The sequence below is a fragment of the Triturus cristatus genome, chromosome 4_1 (genome assembly GCF_964204655.1).
Source record: "Triturus cristatus chromosome 4_1, aTriCri1.1, whole genome shotgun sequence".
NCBI lineage: Eukaryota > Metazoa > Chordata > Amphibia > Caudata > Salamandridae > Triturus > Triturus cristatus.
In genome coordinates this window covers 429,630,398-429,649,344 of record NC_140585.1, presented here as the reverse complement: position 1 = coordinate 429,649,344, position 18,947 = coordinate 429,630,398, and the positions used below count along the sequence as shown (strand labels likewise).

Here is an 18,947-nt window from a genome sequence, read left to right as displayed (position 1 = left end):
AGGCGACAGTCCTTCTCCATCTATGTACTTGTGTAGCACTGTAGCAGAGAAAACCAAGAGGCTAGCGTCAATTGAACATTTTACTACTGCCTTCTTGTGGAGGGGAACTCTTAAAAATTAAAAGTGGGGGTGCTGTTTGAGGAACCAGCACTAAAGGTTTCGATTTTTGTCTTCATCAGCTTCTTGTTAAAGATAAATTGCTATAAGGGAGCAGAACTGTGTTTTAAATCAACAAATGTGTCCAAAAATCAGTTTGCTCCCTACGGGTCAGTTCTTTTCCTAGTGCCAAAATCAAATGCACAGCTGTCCCTAATAGCTATTTTTAAGAGCTACAACGAACACTGCGAGTTGTTTAATTTGGTTTTTAATAACTCATATTCACTAATCCAGATATTCATTTTTGTGGTATTTTGATGTGAAAAACTTGCAGTGCGACCGATCCCACTGAAGTCTAAACTGAGCATGTGGGGTGGGTGACCTCCTCCTAATGAGGATAAGAGGAAGGATGTGGAAAAATGCGGGCGCCCAAAGTACCAAGTTATTTTTTTATTTATTTTATGGGTGAAAACAAATTGTATACACAACAGACAACTGTCTATTGGTAAACAGAACACGTCTTGCCTTATCCAGTTTTCTTTCACCAAAAATAACTCTTGCGTTCCATACTTAAATTGACTGCTGTCATCAGCCGGGCTGGCATGTCCTCATAAAACTATTTGTACACGCGGTACCTTTTTGTAGACGATAAGAGCATGTGTAAGCGTTCAAGGCGTCCCGGAAATCCATTCTTTTCCAAGCATCAGATGGCACCTGTCTCTCGTTATGGCCTAAACGGTTCCTCGTTTCAAACGTTCGACGGCAGTATAATGTTACAAGGTAAACACTGCACAGAATTAGATTTAAACGAGTTAAGCTAATAATAAAGCTCCTCAAAACATATTGGGGAAGTGCGTTGTATCTGCAACCACGAAGGCGTAGTTACCAATACAGCAAGTGGAACCGTCCAAGCGACCAGCAGTCCAGGTACATCATCTGTGATCATTCGTAGAGAAGGTACAGTCAGGACATAAGGAAAACTTTCCCGCTGATGCCTGCTGTGCCCTCTGCCGAGCAAGTGCTGTGTTACGTTTGAGCCCTATCACTGCTCTCACACACCGGACCAGGAGCTGGGAAACCGAGCTCCGTGCAGCCTGCAAACCGAGGGAACCTACGCCCGGGAAGTCTGTGCACGTAAGTAACCCCAGCTCGATAAAACGCGCGCCATCGCTGTCACCCACACTGACGTCGCCTCAATATCATGCACCTAAGGCGTGACTGCTCCGCAAATAACAAACAGCTAGTTCCCGGTGAAGCACGCGCAGTCCTGTTTTTGCACTGCAGTTTAATTTAGACTTGTTACAGGGGAGGGGCGAGCCAAGCGTCAGCTATTTTCTCAAAGCCCAGTCTAACCTGGGAACGTTGTGTTTTGTTAATGCATAAATCATTTAGTGATTTGAGGAAAATGAAACTTGTATTCTGTCAGGTTTGCGGAAGAGAGGGTAATCGGGAAGCGGCTGTGAAGAGCTTGTTACGAACCAGGTGTTACCCAGGTTACTTTTTTAAAAGGAATCTGTTTTGGAGAAACTGCCAACCATGGCTTGCCTATTTACAGACACGAGATGCAACGGAGAAAAGTACACGGGCGAAGGATAAACAAACCCGTTTCAGCTTCTGGCCATTTCTCCAATATCATTTTACGACAAGGAGCAGCTAGTTTCGATATTTTAAGTGCTATTTTGGTGGGCTTCCTTCATTGTGGTGCCAGTTTTTCCTCCAATATTGTGTTTTTTTGCTTTCTCGAGAATTTTCTCTCCATCTAATGCTTGCTTGCTTGCTAATGGAAACAAGACCTTTCCCTGCTGCTCCCGCCAGCCCTCAGCGATTACATTTCTGAATGTTGGCGAGTGTGTTGTTTCCAGCAATCCGGTGCCTGAGGGGTTTTGTTGTTGAGCGGTCGATAAAACGCTCTCTGTTCTTTCTTTATGGCAGTCACTGTCAGCGAGATCGTTGGCGATAGATGTATGTTTTGATTTAATATTGCACCGTCATGAAAGATTATCAGTGACCTAGGCAAGCGGTGTTTTGTTTGTGCAGCCGCCTATTTCTAAACAAACTGTCACCGTAACGTCATCATGGACAAAAATAGGGCATGACATTGATTCTTCTATTCCTTAAATAACTTCCTAGTCTGCTCACGTCAGCTGTAATCCATACAGAGCTCTCGCGTTTCCCAGTTCCATGCGGGAGTTGCTCATCAACACCAGGAAGTTTTTTTGAATTCTGGGACATGTAGTCCTGGCTTTATGTTTTTTAAAAAAAAATTTTTTTAAAGGATGCATATCTCAGTATGCAATGAAAAATCAGGCCTGGTGCGATACTCAGGCATGACAGTGGGGAACTTGAGAGCTTTGCTGTTGCCTGAAGTCAGAGCTGGCTGTCAGTGGACCCCTCACACTGGGTCCTTAGGTGCATATGACATAAATCATATTTTCAAATGGATGTAAAAGTGAATTGTTTTCCAACAGCATTGCACGTTTTTGTTGCCGAGTGAAGGCATCCTCCTTCTACAGGTCTGTTTTCTGAGGCCTTGTAAAGTAAAGTGTTTTAAAGTGTACCCAATATACATGATGCGCACATCCCAGAATGCAGGATTTGCTGTGCATAGACTGAAGCAGCTGTGACTTTCCTGCCTCTAAAGGTTTAAAACCAAATCAACAGAAATCTTCAGGGGATAACGTGACCTTGGCAAACAAAGCGTCCCTTCCCACAGCTGCTAACGAACATGTATCCAGCATGTATTTAAGGTATGGAAGCAAGGCCTTGTTACCGTGAATACATTCCAGGCTATAACAATTTCAAACTTTTCCAAAACATATGATGGCTATTTATAACACGATTTGCATACCTTCCTGGATGTGGTTTACATTCTAGCCATGACTTGGCAGTTGCTAAATTTTTTTGTGCATTTCAATATATTTAGTGCCCACCCTCTTCCTGTTTGTGAACCCAGACCGTTGAGCACTGACTTAATCCCCACTTGGTAATAAGTAAATACGCTTTGGCAAAAAACAGCAATTTATATCTGGGCTTCGTGGATCGGCCTTCGATTGGGTGGTGAGAGGGAAACTCTGGGAGAAGAGGCCAAGAATGGGTAGAGAAGCTCCCCTGGTTCACTTCTTAGCACAAATGACAGGTAGAGTAAGTTATGGAGCAGGCGACCAATTATCATCTTCGATTAAAATGAACAGTGATGTTTGACAAGCGTGCGTGTTAGCCCCCTCCTTCTTCTGTCTGTATGTAATTGAACTGGAGAGCTTTTTGACGTGCCAAGGGTGGGTCAGAGAAACCTCCCCGCACTATTATATGCAGATGATTGTGTATTAATTTCAAGAACAGGTGTGGGGTTGCAAAGCCTTGTAAATAGATTCAATATGTTTATGAGCGACCTAGGCTTAAAGACTAATACAGCAAAGTCACATGTTATGGTCCTAGGACCATAACGCTTCAAACGACCCTACTGTTCATTTATATTAATACGCCTGCCAGACCCAAGAATAAAGGGATGCTGGGGTCTGCCAGTGAATTTTTAATCTTTATCCCACTGGCCAGATCTACTATCATAAGTGCTCCCTGAAATACTGGTCGAGCCCACCATGACTTATAGGGGTTGTGGTGTCCCGATGATGAAGCATGACACCACTAGGGTGTGTGAGGGAAAATAAATAAAAGAATGGTCTTTTCCTATACCACTTCAAGAGTGGTCGCTTCACGTAGGGACTTCCCATCACTTCGCCCTTTATAATTAACCATCTCTTACAAATAATATCTATTGTAAGATCAATAGTGGAGTACTTCAACGTGGACTAATACTTCAATAAGGAGGGTGTACTCCATCTTTCCTCTTGGCCCTTCGAATATTGAGAACCTGTGGGTCCTCAATAATAAGTGTGACATATGGGGAAAGCACACCACAAAAAAATCCTGTTATATCAATAACGGCAAGCTACTCCAGGTTTCAAATTTCTCTTATCTAGGCGTCCCCTTCGATCATAAAGGCTCGTGCTCCCATCTATTAGAAGTTAAGAGGAGGAGCTTTGATAGAACTCTTAAAGCTCTATTCAGGTTTTAAAGGAAATTGGGTTCCAAATCCATCAAGGCTTTTATCAATATTTATAGCGCTCGCTGCTGTGCTGTCATCTTGTATGGGGCTCGAGTTTGGGGACATTGTAAAACGTCAAACTTACAAACTACTGAAAATGTCTTTCTTAGAAGATTAATGTCTGTCCCTCCTAGCCTTCCGATTATCATTTGTCATAAGGAATTGCGGTTAATCCCTTTAGCAGACCGTATTCAAAGTGCCCCAATCATGTTAACGGGTTCAATTTGGACAAATTAATTTCAAATGACTTGATTTGGATGGCCATGTAGTGTTCTATGAATTTTTGTTATAAACATAATGAGTTCTCTTTTAAATATTTTATATATTGTTGTAATTTTATGTGTAACATTTATGGTTTGCTAAACGGAATAAAGCTTGACGATTGATTGATTGAACCCAGATGCTTAAGCAATTGGCCCAGTACTTTTTAGGGCTGGAGAGAAATGTAAAGCGCCATTTAGATCTTAATCTTTGGCAGCTTGTGTGCAAGAAGGCTAGTGACATGTACAGTTCCATTTCACCCCTCAAATGATGATAGACGCACCCACCTTCTTCGTGTCCTTGCATCACACCATCACTGATTTTAGAAGATAACAAACACGTGCTGCCACGTCATACGGTTGGCTAGGCCGAAAGTGAATGGAACTTTAAAACAATAAATATTTTAGAAGTATGTATTATGTGCTAAAGTTCAGGCAAGGATTTTTCCCCCTTAGGTAAAGATCTTTTTTCGAATTGCCAAGTTGACCCCATTATCTTTCTCTTCTGTCTGGCTTAGAATTGATATCAATGATAAGTTTCTCCGATGGATCTCTTACTTTCAGTGAGAATGATAACAAAGAGCTGTTATAGCCCTTCTCATCTTCATCCATGTCTACTTCTTGCAGGGTACCACAAGGACCAGCCCTTAATCCGACAATGTTTAATACTTATATCCTTCATCTGGCGGATCTCATGGCCATCTTTGGTCTTTAGGTTTTTCATATGCAAATTAAATGCAGATTTTTATTCGAGTGGAAGGAAGTCAGTCTGCATTTGCTGACATCAGAAACTTGTAAATTTCAACTATTCAGAGCAGGAGGAAATACATTTTTCTGACGCTAAGAGGCGGTATGAAAGGAAAGATTGACAATATGGGTCCCTAAACAGTCCAAGATAAAAGGAACAAAACTGGCGGCTTCAGTTTGAAGAATTAGGGGAGTGAGAAATTCTTGTAATTTCCTTTTGTGTAATTATCTGATTCATGAAAATTTCACAAAATAATGTGTATTTACTTGCAAATCCATCATTTAGCTCTAGTTTGCATTTCGTAGTAAAAAACAGAGCAAAGAACACTAGTGGTGTAAGCAACAGCCGCTCGCGGTCTGGCCATTTGTGTTATTCCTGAGCACTCGTGATAACATTTAGCTGCGAACGTTGCATACTTGCACAATGTGGCAGAAAGGTGCAATTTGGGGAATGTTGCATAACTAGCGCTAACGTAATATTCCAGAAACTATGGCAGCACAATTAAAATTTTGTCTGGGCCTAGCTGTGGCGTGCCTGTGCATAGAATATTGAAGGGAATAGTGTGTCATGTTCTGGTAGAACTCAGGAAGAAGGCACACAACATGTGGGCTTTTTAGATTTCAAAAGTATTTTATTGGTTGTTTCCAAATAAAGCAATACATACAATACTTCAAATGAAAGGACATAAGGAGTAGACATGTGAAAATAAACAAAGCAAAATAGAGACAGAAAAACAGCAAATGCATGAAGTAATCAGGTGAGTGTGGCAGTATATCACATTTTCATACACAAGTTGTGCTTGGCTTAGTGTCACCAAGCCACTAAGGAGATTAACAATATCATGAAGTGTAACTATATAATCAGCAAGGAGTATCATAGCTCAGGGATCAGAACGACTTGGGTATCAGTGTGACTCAATGATCTATAGAGTAATGCCATTTGCCTGGTGAAGCGAACACTAGTGAGAGTATTTCGTGGGGAGGATTAGTTTATCAGGTCTGCTGTGGTTCATGGCGGTCTGTGTGAATTAAAGTAGAGATCAAGACACTCTTGATCTCTACTTTAATTCAAACATATGGGCTTTTTAACATCACATAAGGCACTACATTGAATCCTGTTGGCCACCTACCACCACTAAAGTTGCACCAACAGTGGATAGATACATTATCTTCTGGTGATGTCTGTAGTGAATCAACAGCAGTATTTTGGGAATTGAATAGCTGATGTAAATGTATAGCGACATCAACACATATAGCACAGTGCCATATGGATGCATATTATAGGGATTACTTATATGCCCTTATTACAAGTGCCCTGAAATATTGATTGTTATCTATACTGGGGGTACTGATTACGAGCCCCGACTTGGCGTTTCGGATCCGCTGCAGTTCCAGAAGGAAATCTGGCTGTACATTGGATAGCTCCTGCTTCTTCTCTCTGCAGCCCACGTAACAATAAACATCTCTCTGAACTGAGGGAGTTCCTGATGTTCGAATAGGGATTAATCGGCCATAATTTCTGGGCTCGTTGGTTGAACACTAAGGACATCATTAGGATGGTGGGAGGACTTTGTCCGCCCACCATCCTGACGGAAAACGGGACCGCCCGCCATATGTGCAGTGGTCCCGTTGGGGATATTAGGATGTGCCCGCCACACTGGCGGGTGCATCACGCACCTGTGTGACCGGCGGAAAACCGGTGGACGGTCTTTCCGTCTGCCGGGGTCCCTCCCGCCATACTAATATGGCGGGGGGGAAATGGGTGGTGGGCGGACAAGGATGTAGGGCGGATCGCCACCGCCATGCGGGCGGTGGCGATCCGCCCTACATCCTAATGGGCCCCTAAGTTCCTGATCACGCACAGTTCAACTTACGCCTACACGGCGGACATGACTTTTCGATTTTAAAGGAGGGATTTACATTTTGATATTATCCTATTTGGAAGACGTTATACTTTACTCAAAAGTCAATCGAGTAAATCCTGTATTGCCCTGATGAAGACCTGTTTAGGGTGAAACACTTGGCTGTGCATGTATGTAATCAAGAATATTAAAGAAGAACACAGATACAGTACCGAAGACTCTTTTCTAATTATGTCAAGTTGTTATTGTTGCCTCTCTGCCTTTGATATTGGGTACTGGTAATTCCAGAGATTGGGAAAACCCATCCTGTTACAAATTGGAACTTGAGAGTCCACTAAGATATGAGAAAGTACTGTGGAAATCAGTAATTCTGCGTTCGATTTTCACAGTAATTTCTTATTTTGACCCAGACTTTCACATGTTGTTTGTCAATTCACAAGCCCTAAAGCAGAGTGCTCTATGTTAAAAAGTGGAACATGCACTTTTACATGTTCCAGGAGTAAAACCCCTAAATGGTTGTTTTTACTGTGGACAGGCCGGTAGCTCCATTGACAAGTACAGAGTTGCAGGCTGCCACCCCAGCCCTGCTAACATCTGAATGTGACTGCTGAGGTTGGTACTGTTTGGTATCAAAAGAATCAGTGCATTAAATCCGATTTAATGGTAGGCATTGATGGAAGTAGATTTGTAGCTCTGGCTATCATAAACCTCACCATAGCTAATAAGAACACTATAGTGGAGTATCTGCGGATCGGGCTGGAGATGTCCTTCATAACTAAAGCAAGAAGTGGACCTGGGACCAATCTATGATATACTGTGATGGATATCTCCATTAACACTGCCTTCCAATTGGACAAAATAGAGGTGTAGGCTCAGTCCAAATTAAGAACCCCACATCAAGGTGACCATATCTTCAGCTTGCCGTGCCAACATCATAGGTGAAGTACAGCAAACCTTTTGTGTGTAACATACTCTGCTACGAATTTTACAATGGATAATTCTGTGTCTGTCATTTGGAGAAATATGAGTTTTCCCACAGCAAAAGGACTGTTGCCCCTCCTGATTGGGGGCAACTGAGCCAGATAGTTTTAACCAGGAATGCTGAGGTAGATAAAAGAACAAGGCACACATTGAAGACTGGAATCTCATTTTATTTCTACCATTGTCTGTGAATGCTTCCACTCTCTTTTCTACGCTTGGTGTTAGAATGATGGAAAGTGGCCATGGGGCAGTGGATACTACTGCAGTAGTGAAAGATGCTCTCAATAATTTGTACATTAATAACTTATGTGGAGTCAGTATAGATGTAGTGCTTAATATGGAGCAAAATAAGGCCACAAGTATGTTAATTTAACTTTATCCAGGAAAGGCTGTGACAAACTTAGAAATGAATTGGTGAAGTTTCATCTCTCTGTCAGGAGTGATCTACACCTTAAGCTTGGAATGCACTTGCACCTTATTCAGAAGGTTCTCTGTGGCCGCCCATCTGTTTTAAAGATTAAGTAAGCACAGTGAGCATCTTACACATGCTCCTGTTAGCTTGCTCATTAGACCCCAAATGTACCTTTTCAATACCAAGCTGTTTATTAACCGTATCCTGTTTCGGCACAGTCGTTGTATGTCCGTTCCAGCAAACACTGTTCTGGTTTGATTTTGGTAGGAAAAACATCTGGGTCTGTTACACTCTGTCCATATCAAAGAACTCTGAGCAGAGCATCATTTTGTACTGGGACTGATCGTTAAGGGGTCCATTAGTATGTAAGGCGGATCACGCCCTACATCCTTCCCCGCCCGCCACCCATATCCCCAACGCCATATTAGTATGGCGGGGGGTACTGCGGCGGACGGGAAGACCGGCCGCCGCTTTTTCGCACGGTCGACGAGTCGACCGAGCGGAAAAGGGTTTAATATGGTGGCGATGTCTGCTAGACACCACCATCCATATTTGCATGCAGGCGGAGAGCAGCCTTTCCGTGATGGCAAAGGCATGCAGGATTCACATTTGGGGGCCCGTTGCGGGCCCCCAGGAAGTTGAGGGGGTGCACATGGCGGGTGCCTATGGTACCCCCCTGCATTTGTATGCAAAATGCGGCAGGCACCGCGCGGTGCCTGCCACTTTGTGCATGCAAATGCACAACATCCATTTTTACCATTGCGGCAGGTGCTGCTGAAAGCACCACCCGCCGCATTGTTAAAAATGCGTGATGCGCCCGCCAGTGTGGCATGCGCATCCTAATCTCCCCCACGGGACCGCCGCACTTATGGCAGGCGGTCCCGTTTTCCTTCAGGATGGCGGGCGGAGAAAGTCTGCCCGCCATCCTAATGATGCCCTTAGTCTTCAGCTGCATTCCAATTGCCAAATGCAACTGATTTCCCTTGTTGGGACAATAACCACGAAGACTAAACCTTCCTTGCTCCTTTCTTCTCCAAGATTGCTGAAAGGTTACTTCCTTCCCTTTTTTTGATCACTTTAAGGTTATCTCTGCCTTCTTCCTATTTAAGAAGACAAAATAGAGTTGTTGGTTTGTCACAACATTGCTTTGTTTGCCTGTTGTTCACTCCATAAGACTCATTTGTGTCTCTTCAGACTTTGGAATTCTGCTTCACGTTCTCTAGCTTTTTGGACCTTCTATCATTGTTGGCCTCATCCTTTTCAAGAGGATTTTTAGGGGTCTCCAATTTTTTACTCTCTTCAAGTATTAAGCCTATGGCTTGGACTATTCCTTTATTCTGTTTATCCTAAGCAAAGCAGTAGTTATTAGATACAGTAAGATATATCTCCATGACAGAAAGAAGACAGCAACTACAGCATTCCATAGAAGACCAACCCTTGACCGTGTCTTACAGGAGTACCTAGAGGTATATTCTCCTAGGGGTGAGAAACTGAACAGCCTTACCGGATAGTCACCTGTATGAATAACTAATCATATGTACCTCGGTTTCCTTCATCAGTTATCTCAGTCTGTGACTCCACATGTGGGACCACAAAAGGGCAATTATGTTAGTAGTTTCAAGAGAATCATCTGATACAACCCCTCACCCCATTGAGAGGCTAATGGGCGCTAACAAACACCAACTTTAATTGCCGATACTTACCACACCAACTCCAAACACTGCTCTACTCATCTCCTGCAAAATACTCTATCACCTTGCTTGACTTCCTATCCTGAAAAATGTGGGCTATAGAAAATGGAAAGAAGGCAACCTTGCTGCCTGTGTGCTTATTCTTACATTAGGAAAAATATCACTTTTAATCTGGGGTGTTGGGGACTAGGAGAGATTTGTTGGTTGGGGTTGTTGGTTGGGATTGTGAAACTTTACTCATGCAATAGCCACAGTCCTTGTCAGGGTTAACCACTAAAAGTCACTAAAGTAACCCGTGCTTAACCCTCTGAAAGCTTGGCACAAAAGCAGTCGGGTTTAACTTACAGGCAATGTGTAAACTATTTATACAGCACTTAAACAGCAATAAAGTGAAAATACATCCCAAGAACAATTCCACGCCCATTTGGAAAAATAGAGTAAAGGTAAAGAAAGTATTTGACAACAAAATGACAAAAATCCAGTCACCAGAACCGGAGATATGCGGTTTTAAAGGTTTCAGGTAAGTATAGCTCCTAAAAACATGAAGCACCACTCATGACTATCTGGTTGTGTGAGACTGGGTGAAAGTCATAAGTTCAGGTTGACCGCGGTGAAGCACAAGCCGGATATAGGGACCAGGTTAGTCCAGCTAAAAAAGTTACCTTCTAAAGTCTAGCGCAAAGAGTTTCATTTGTGGTAGAGGAGGCCACAAGGAGCAGGGAGAGCCTGGCAGATAGTCGTAACTGTAGCGCAAAGACCAGCTCATGCTTCGCAGACAGCCGTTGCTGAAGCGTTGAGATCCTGTCATGTGTCGCAGACGGTCATTTGATGGAGCATCGTGTTTAGTCTATATTTTCAGCTATGCATGGTAATTTTCCACAGTGAAGAAGTTTAAGGTATTAAAAACAGTGGGAAGCAATCACTGGCCACTACACCTAGAGTTGAGCCTGGAGCCCAGGGATCAAAGGGAAAAGCTATCCCAATGCAAGGAGAATATCCCAGATGACTTACCACCAGAATCTCTGATAAACATGTAAGGTTTCTAAGTGATTTCCAACAGCAGCAAGAGGCGTACAAACAGAAGAAGGTACCAGACAATTTTTTTATGTGGCACAATGGTATATCAGTGCAGGATGTTAACTGTTAAACAGTTGAATTGAATGATAAGGCGAGGAAGGTAAAAAGAGAACTAGTTAAAAAGATGGAAAGAAATGTCTGGTTTGATAGAGAATGTGGAAGATTAAAACAAAAGATAAAGACATGGGAGGAGTCCCTTAAGAAGAAAAATGATCATTAGATAGGCAATGACCTGCGCAAGGCAGAAAAACGAAGATAAGAACATTTCAAAAATGAGGACAAAAGAATATTTCTGAAAATGTTGGAAAACTATGATTGAAGTAATTGAAACAAGTAATGTTAGGAAATTCTGACAGTTATTATGTGAAGGAACAGGAAGAGCCATATGGAAAATGAGATATTTGGTTGGTGAAGACGCATTGGCTAAACATCTGGAAGTGGTAAATGAGAATAGAAATGATAAGGTGCCCTGGAAGGAAAAGTTCATAGCGGGTGAAGAGAATTTATCATATTACTTGGTCAAGGGATAAAAGAAACAATACAGACCCCAAAGCTAACAAAAGCGTCCGGACCAGATAACCTTCCTGCGGTTATAATGAAAAGAAATGCAGACTGGTAGGCACAGTTCAATCATGTAATATATGGGGGGGTGGGTCTTGATTTCTGAGTTTTACTCCAGTAGCTGGAAGGGGGCAATTGTTATTCCTGTTTATAAAGAAAAGATGATGATACGGGTCCCACAAACTACTGTCTGATTAGTTTACTTGGCACGTGGCAGAAATTGTTTTAAAAATGCTATTGTGTTTGTTAAAAGAATGGGTGGGAGAAAATAATACAATCCCTATAGAAAAAGGAAGTTTTAAAGTAGTCCACTCAAAATTAGACCACTGCTTTAGTTTGTGGGCATTGGCAAGGGAATTTATAGACCCAAGAAGGAAATTGATCTTTTGTTTTATTGTTTTTCGTGATGCTTTTGATCTGGACAATCACAATTTACCATCGGAAACCCCAATCATCTTCGGAATCACTAAGGGTCTAGTTTTGATTCCTCCAGGGCTAAATAATCAGAACTGGATTCGGAAGATAGTAGATTCTGAAGGCATGTTAACCCGGAAGATACTATTAAAGAAGGGCCTGCGCCATGGATGTATTTTGGCTCCTTTTTTAGATTTACATTATTTTAGCAGACCTGCAAAAAACATTGAAAGAAGCAAAAGGCGTGTGCTTTAAAATGAACTGCTTACCCATCCCATGTCTTTGGTATGCGGATGGCCTGGTGAAAATTGGACATGACTGAAATAGGCTTAGAAAGGAAATTGAAAGTCTTCCATGAATATTGCCTCAGAAAGAAGGTAGTTGTAAATATGGATAAGACAAAGATCTTTGTACTGGGGAAAGGAAACACAAAGTATTGTTGGACCTTGGGAGGGAATAAGATAGAAGTGGCAAAACATTATAAATATGTAGGGATCTGGATTGATGAAAAGTTCAATTGGAAAGAAAATCTAGAACAGGTAAAAGCCAGAACAATGTCCTCGGTCAGGGCTTAAAGCAGTTTAATAGGAATTATGAACACCCTTCTTGTGCCCAATTTTGCAAGCCTGTAGCGCCATGATCCATCCTCCATTCCAGTATGAAGTAGAATTATTAAGTTTATGTGGTGAAATAGATTGGGATTATGAGGAAGAAAAATGTATAAAAAATATTGCTATCCCTGTCACCGTCATCTATGATACCAGTTATAAGAATGGACACTCAGTTTACAGCATGGAGTTGCCTAGCGTATGCAGCAGTGATAAGGTTTTGTTTGGGGCTACGGAGGGAAGGAGGTAAACAAATGTCCATGCCCTGGAAATATGAGGTTGAATGCAGCAAATTGTAGTAGGCAAAGGCAGTTAGACGAATGCTGGGTGTGATATTCAGCAGATTAACAGTAAAACTCGACGAGAAGAAGCTGGAGAATATCTCCAAAGCTGAGTTGCGGGTGATCAGAAAAAAGTGTGCCAGAGAGCAGGATCTGCGGTATCTGTAGGAAATAGTCTACATAGTTTCTGAGAAAGGCGTGGAACGGTGACTATGGCTTCCCATACATGAAGGCATTGCCTAATCCCCAGTTAAGACATACAGTACTGAAATTTAGAGCTGGCATAAACCTGTGCTATGAAGATAGGGCACAGACCCATACAAACTGGTACGAGAAACTCACAATCTACATGCACTTTTCAACCCTACAGTGGGGACCCCGGATTAAATATCACATTGAGGTACCCCTCAGGTAGTTTTAATTCACTACTACACCCTTTTTCTCACACACTTGCACTCACCTTCATACCTTTTTCTAAAAAGGTCTCCACCAAAGAGCCCTTGTGCGGGGTCCGTGAGGTACTGCAGCACCAGCCGCATGAGGAGCTAAGCCTGATGACGGAGCATGACACCTTCATGGGTGTGTGAGGACACCACTTCCTATTAAGGAAGTACCCCCCCCCCCTAAAAACAAACCACCTACCACTTTTCCAACCTGAGATTTAACATCACAGGAACAGTTACCCCATAGTACAGTCTGCTGTACTATGTATAATCTGTTCTTAGGAGCAAGGGTTTTGGACCTCTTTTTAGCTCCCCGTCACCCCTTTTACTGATATTGATAATCCCCAGTTAAGACATCCAGTACTGACATTTAACGCTTGCACAAACTTGTGCTATGAACTGAAGACAGGAGGGTAAAATCGGTAATTATAGATGACATGGGTGTATATACATGCACTATGGATACAAAATCGAAATTTGCACTGGGTGGCACAGATGTTGGAAGGACTGAAGATATTTACGCTGGATACCTACCTGATAGCTCTAGTGAACTTTTATAATGCCAGAGCAGGGTTGGATGGGGTATCTAATGTTCATCATCTTAATCTGGCCCTGAATTCATTGGCGGAGCCTGGCACTGGGAGGGAAATGGCAGTTTATTGGTGGATTTCAATTGTCATCTTTGTGATCTTCTCCTTTTTAATACAGATTTAAAACATAAATGCATGCTAGCCCAGGGGCTCCATTTTGCTCATTCTATGGAGGGCCTAGAGTTGGGAGCCATTTTGGATGCTCATAATGTTGAATTCACTATGGAAAAACGAGTTCACTCTCCGAATCTCTGCACTTTTGTAACTTTCAAGGTAATAATTATTTTTATTTTTGTGTCAGGGCCCCTATTTCGGCTCATCTCTAATTGTAACATTATTTACAGCCCTGTTAGTGATGTGATCATAATCCCTTGTCCTTAGTTATTGAAGTAAGAACTGCTGTCGCTACTGTACATATGAATGCTCACAGTCGGCTCTCGTTTACTGATCAGGGTAGAATACTCAAATGGTCCTTGGTGAATTCAACATCTTTTAATGCTTCCTTTTTTGTCAGTTGTGTGCAGGCAATTTCCACTTGTCTGGACCTAGATGATTCAGAGCGAGATGTCCTGCAAACCCTTGAGGGAACTAACTGCCAGTGAGGAATCAAGCTGACTTTTAATGCCAGCGCCCAAACTGAGACAATGAGACCTTAGAGGGTGTGATGGGGATTGCTTGAGGAGCCTCCGATAACTGAAGCAGCTCTCAAACAGATTCCTAGGGACAGGAACCTTGTCACAACCTGAAGAAAGACATATAAGCAGGCCCTTGCTACCCATAAATCTACTCTGCAGGAGACTGCTTGTAAAGAATTTGTCCAGGCGTGTGTGAGTGGGGATAGCTCCCTTTTCTGGAAGGTTGTTAACAGGCCATGTTTTTCAGAAGGGACTGGCCCGGTAATATGCCATCATATATCTGGACACCAATGGATCGAACACTTCGAAGAGGTCTATAATACAGGGGTGGGGGTGGGCGGTAGGGCAAGGATAATGTGCTGAGGAGATGCTGTGCTGAGGAGCGACCCTGTGCTTTTTGAACTGGCGGAAGTTACAGAGGGTATTCAGCAATTATCCTGTAAGAAGGTCCCAGGGCCAGATGGAATTCTTCCCGACCTTCTTAAGGCTGATCTTGAGTTCTGGGGGCCCGTTTTGACCTGGGTCCTGAATGCTGCTGTACTGACAAAAGTGTTGTCCTCATGGTCATTGGCAATGATCATACCCATTTTTAAGAAAGGGGATAGGGATAATCCTCAATTTTATTGCCCCATTTTTTGATAGATGCGGAGATAAAGGTCCTGGGGAGGGCAAACCTCAATAGGTTAATGGAGTGGTCCGCCACCAATGACATCCTCAGTGAAGTCCAACATGGCTTCAGACCAGGTAGGTCAACAACAGACCAATGTTTGAATCTCCATCTTATAATCAATAAATACGCCGTTGCCCAGCCAGAATCTCTCCATCTTGCATTTATGGACCTTACATCCGCATTTGACAGGTTCAATAATACTAAACTTTGGGCCCCTGTTGTTTTGGTTCAAGATCTGGACCAGGGAGGATTTGAAGCTTAATCGTCTGATCCTCTCTGACTGCTTGTCTCTTGACTTTGCGTATAGAATCCCCTGGATAGGGTATGTAAAGGTAGCTTTCTACTCCATTGGCAGAGCGGATATCTTCTCTGATGCCTACTCACTGACATTCTGAGCACTTAAAAGCATCAAGAGTTTGTTCCTCGTGCAAGCTCTATTTTTATTGTTTTGTGCTTTTTTCTAGAAAATTGTTGTTAGTGCTTAAACGTAATATGCACTTCTCTGGAGACTGCCTGAATCTTGTGCCATAGCTACCACGATTTGAGTAGAGATTGTCTCAAGACTGTGTTATAACCTAATGAGAGTGGATTTATTACGTTGTTTACCCCCTCCCAAATGAATAACCCTGTTCCTGAGATCCATCCATTGATGTACTCCCGTATTCATTCATGCACACCCTGAATCCATGTGGGTAGTGACCTGTCCATCCATTGATCTACATTTTGATACATTTTCAATTCACCCACTTGACAATCCACACAATAACACAAACTAAATCCAAGAACAACTTTCAATTAAAAAAAGCCACACGCTTGGCTTCTCTGTGGTTGATTTCCTTTTTTGTTCCGAAAAACTTGCCACTGAAGTTCCCACCATTTCCCTTGAGCCAACCTTGTAGCTGTTAAATTTGAGCTTTTTATTGCAAGGAGTTCTGGCAAGTACTTGAGGCAGAATGGACAGAGTGAAGAGAGTCTAGGTAACAGTGTTGCCCAAGATCACACAAATAATCAGAGGAGAAAATTATCCAATGGTTAAGCTTTGCAGAAGGTAGCAAGAAAGTTAAAGCTCTGAAAGAACAGACACTCCTGGCAATTCAGAATTCAGAATACCTAACACCCAGGATGTGCAATGTATAAATGTAACAACATTTCCATACAGTAAGTCAAGTTTCTTACTCAGAATTGCTGTCAGAGATACTGACTGCAAAATATCAAATGCAAAATAAAGAACAATTGATGGACAGAATGCTGCACAATGTTAAACATTCATCCCAGTACAGAGATATGGGCCTAAATCCATTGTTATTTTGCTCCTCATGCAATTCCAGTTCAGACCCAGCCATGTGCAAATCAGTCTTGACCCTGTTCCCCATGAGAATAGTTCAGCCTGAACTGCCAGGTCAGGTTCTCCCTGGACTGGAAACCAGCATCCTGGGACCGGTTTCAGGGCATCACCCCTCATCAGCCAGACTAGCTTTATTCCAGTGGCATGGAGAGCATGTGACCCATGTCTGGGCATGCCCGTCCCTTGCAAACCTTCTCCTATAAAATGGTGGCCTTATTCACAAATTGCCTTTTGAATGTACATATAGCCGACCAGGGAGAAAGGCTTGTACCGAAACACGTCGGGAGATGTTGCCTCTTGTATTTGGGATCAAAATTCTTTGTCACAGCAACACAAAGGTACAAGTTTTCCTGCTATATCAGCAAAGAAGTTGAGGTCTTGTGTTATAGTGGCTACCTGAGCCTGTCGCGTAATGCCTCCATTGAAACTGGGAAGTTTTGGAATGGTTCATGTAGTTTTTAACTGATTTATTGCCTTATCCTTTTCACACCTCTTTTATTTTTCCTCGATGAATTATTGAAGAATATCTTTTTCTTCTCAATTTCGCCATTCAGTAAAATACAATTTTGATGTCTTTACCGTTTTAAGAAATTTTAGGAACATATGTGAAAGAGATATTCAACAACATTAATTTTATATATATATATTTAGTCTATACAGTGTAATACTTGCATGTTTCTACAACTTAGATTACAAGAGTAGTCAAATGTGTTCAAGGTGGCAAGTTTAAAAAGCATGTGATGCATGAAGAACATGTCATGTAGAATAGTTTTCCCATAAAAGAGACCCTCTATTCATCTCCTTCTAGATCTAAACCTGGCTATACATCCAAACAGCATTTCTTATTCTGTCCTCCCTGATAGCCTGGTTGACTGTCCCATGTCTGCTGTCCAGAATGTATGCATCTTGCCAGGATGCCAGGAACTATATAGAGAATCCAATCTAGTACTGCCTGGTATTGCATACCTACTGCCTGCATGTTGAGGCTCTTGTATCCTTTACATGGCTCTTTGTTAGCCCCTGTAGCAAGGAGGTTACTTATATTGTAGGGTTGGCTTTGAAAGTCACTCATCCGATTACTTTCAAAGCCAGGTTGGCTTTGAAAGTAATCGCACTAGTGACGTTTCGCACACGCGTGCAGACTGAGCCCAATTAAGGGAAGGACTCTAATTTAATAAAAGAGGCGCTTTGGAGACCGCAAAGTGAAGAAATCGTTTAGTAACCAAAGCGAAGTCCATACCGATGAATGCCTGCAGACGCAGCGGTGGAAATGGTTTTTAGTTGCGCAGTGACAGAAGCCAACACATGGCTATTTACCTTTGATGTCATCTATTAGTAGAAACAAGAGATATCCCAATTTCCGAGCGAAGTGATAACTCAAGAAGACGGAGGTGATACCCTAGTCTTGCAGGTCCACACTTGGATACTAAATACTCGTATACCCTCTTCCTATTGTTTATTTACGAGGTGTGGATAATAAGTTCCGGACAAGCTTATTTTAATTGAGAGTCAAAAAGTACAGTCTTGATAAAGATTGTGTTATAATTGATACCATCGAAACGCGTTGACGCACTTCTCAGTTACACAATCCGTGTGTAGACTGGAATTACAGAATTATAACAATTGCAGTTTCGGACTCCTGCCTCAATTATTGTGAGATCATGGATGTGTACATTCTAATGACATCTCTTTGTCTCTTTTTTTTTTTTTTCTTTTCTTTTTGTCCTCATGTGCTGCTTTCCACCCATTCTATCTGTGTAACGCCCAAGGGTGTAGATTATCTTATATTTAAGCAGGACTGCTGAACAGAAAGCTGGAGAAGAGACGATACAAGATCCTCACTCCAACTTCCTACCGCAGAATTCTCCAAAAGATAAAAAGCAACTTAATCATAGGACTGGAAGTCTCCATCAATACAGTACTTCAATATTAAACCGATCCTCCCCCAACCCATCACCCATAATGATCAAAAAATAACAGCCAAAATCTGTGCTTCTTTTTCAGGGGAACTACCATGTCCAATTTACCAATGTCTCTCATAGCTCTAATCCACGTGAGATCTGTAGGGGAGTCAGGAGAAACCCAAAGTTTACAAATTTCCCTTCGGGCCAACAGTATGGCATAAAACACCAATTTTGCTCTATCGTCCAAGCCCTTACCTTGTAGATCGAT

The 18,947-nt window shown here is 42.3% G+C and overlaps 1 protein-coding gene across 3 annotated transcripts in view; it reads left to right on the top strand.

Annotated features, from left to right (window-relative positions):
* The first annotated feature begins 737 nt into the window (after positions 1-737).
* Positions 738-18,947, top strand: part of LOC146855075 (tetraspanin-11-like) — an 899,585-nt gene continuing 881,375 nt past the window's right edge. The window contains exon 1 of one of the 3 annotated variants that reach the window (XM_085652574.1): positions 738-1,230. The gene's annotated coding sequence lies outside the window, so the exon portion shown is untranslated. The remainder of the gene's footprint in view (positions 1,231-18,947) is intronic. The other 2 variants (XM_085652576.1, XM_085652575.1) reach the window with 2 other exon arrangements.